A 2,049-nucleotide genomic window follows, 5' to 3' on the forward strand; every position below is an offset into this window, starting at 1 on the left:
TAACCTGCTTATGCGCATAACTCTACAAGTACCAACTGGGAGGGGCCGAGGAGGAGAGTTTAACCCTGTATTCACCAGTTACCCTCCCCTCACATAGGTTTTAAGATACTTTTTATGGTTGGCAACCTTCAGTCTCGAAAGACTATGGTGTAAGCCTACAGCACCCGGTATTCCTAGGCGGTCTCCCATCCAAGTACTAACCAGGCCTGACCCTGCTTAGCTTCCGAGATCAGACAAGATCGGGAGATAGTGTTCAGTATAGGGAGATGGTTGGCTACCTTCAGTCTCGAGAGACTATGGTAGAAGCCTACAGCACCCGGTATTCCCAGGCGGTCTCCCATCCAAGTACGAACCAGGCCTGACCCTGCTTAGCTTCCGAGATCAGACAAGATCAGGCATGTGCAGGGTAACACTGTAATCCCTTTAACCATTAATCTTACAGCTGACTCCATGGAGGCTGCAACCTGACGCAGTAAGTCCCACCAAGATCAATGGCACTTACTTCCGAGTAGATAAGCTTTCAGCCATGTTTTACTTAATGATAAACACAGGTTTGCGCTGTTGTGCTACAACAACAATATATATATTTTTGCTGGGAACAAAATGGTGTGTGTGTGTGTGTGTGTTGCATCTTTCATGCTACTCACCTGAAGCCCCTTGCAAAGTCTTTGTCTCAAGCAGTAGTGGAAGCTTCTCCCTTTCACTCAGTGAAGGCTTGCAGCTTCTAACACCAGCCATTAATGAGCTCCAGGTGCACATCTTCCTCCTCTCCATTCAGACCCTCTACAGCAGACATAGAAGAAGGACCTTAGAGGCATCGGCTTCTGATTGGTACGTTCTTCATTCGGGAGCAGTTGAATTGGCTCTTGAGAATGTCCATCTCAGGGATTCTGACTGAGCCCCCTGCCCCACAGGTGCAATGGGATGACATGTGCAGCAGGTGGTCAGCTAGAGTGGATTGCACCACTTCAGTGGTGGGGAGGGGGGAGGAAAAAGACAGTTCAGCCACCCCCAGCCCACCCCTCCAAGCAGCCACTTGATTCAGCCTCATAATCAGACTAACCCTGGAGGCACAAGAGGTGGAACAGTTGCTTGTCATGTCATGCGCAACACCAAAACTTTTCAGTGCTGTGACAGGCATATGAAACTTCTTCAGATGTTCTTCAGAGACTGAGCTGTGGAAAGATCCCAGGAAGGGAAGTTTGGCTTGAGAGGCAGTTGCAGTACTTAAGCAATGCCCCTCTATCATCTCTTTACTGTATGCGTTTTACTGAAAGCACTTGCACCCCACCCCCTTTGGCCAGTTAACCCAGTGTCTCTCAAACTGTGGGTCGGGACCCACCAGGTGGGTCGTGAACCCCTTTTCAGGAGGGTCATGTAGAACCCATCTCAGCTGTCATTTAAAATACAGAGCGGAGAATACAGGGTACAGAGTTGCTGGGCAGGGCAGGCTTCCGGTGGAGGACAGGCCTGGTGTTTTGCCCTGAATAGGTGGGACTCTGGAAAGCGGGGAGGGCTGTGGGTTGCAGAAGGATCCAAATCTGTTTTCTGCATTGACGTCCAAGCTGGAATGTTTGAATGCCAAGCTCTGGAAAATAAAGCGTGAGTGTGGTGTGCAGTGGGACCTTTGGCTGATCTCGGCTTAGGTTTGAGGCCTAAATTGATGATGTCACTTCTGGCCATGACATCACATCCAGTGCGTCTCGACTGATTAGCATTCTAAAAAGTGGGTCCCGGTGCTAAAAAGTTGAGAACCACTGAGTTAAAACGCTGCTTGTTGGAACAGCTAGCAGGGACTGCTTTCCCAGCTGAAGGTCTGGGATGTTGACTCTGCCCAATGCTGGGAATTATGGAACAGGTCTAGGCTTCTTGGATTTCTTCATTTATTGTTGCTTTGTGTCTGGGTGGCAGCCGGCCAACTCTTTGCTCTGGCAGATCCCTGTTTGAGAGTCTGCCAGTGGGTGTCTCTGAATGGCCCAAAGCATTCTGATGGGGGAAGTCATCAGAGTCTTGTAAGATGGCCCAGTATTCACCTCCACTTTGTAGGAG

The 2,049-nt window shown here is 49.6% G+C and overlaps 2 pseudogenes; both read right to left on the reverse strand.

The window, feature by feature from the left end:
- Positions 1-152: 152 nt before the first annotated feature.
- LOC136634163 (5S ribosomal RNA) lies at positions 153-275 on the reverse strand (annotated as a pseudogene).
- Positions 276-304: 29 nt separating this feature from the next.
- On the reverse strand, positions 305-420 carry LOC136633802 (5S ribosomal RNA; annotated as a pseudogene).
- Positions 421-2,049: the final 1,629 nt, after the last annotated feature.

Source organism: Tiliqua scincoides, chromosome 13, assembly GCF_035046505.1.
Source record: "Tiliqua scincoides isolate rTilSci1 chromosome 13, rTilSci1.hap2, whole genome shotgun sequence".
Classification (NCBI taxonomy): domain Eukaryota; kingdom Metazoa; phylum Chordata; class Lepidosauria; order Squamata; family Scincidae; genus Tiliqua; species Tiliqua scincoides.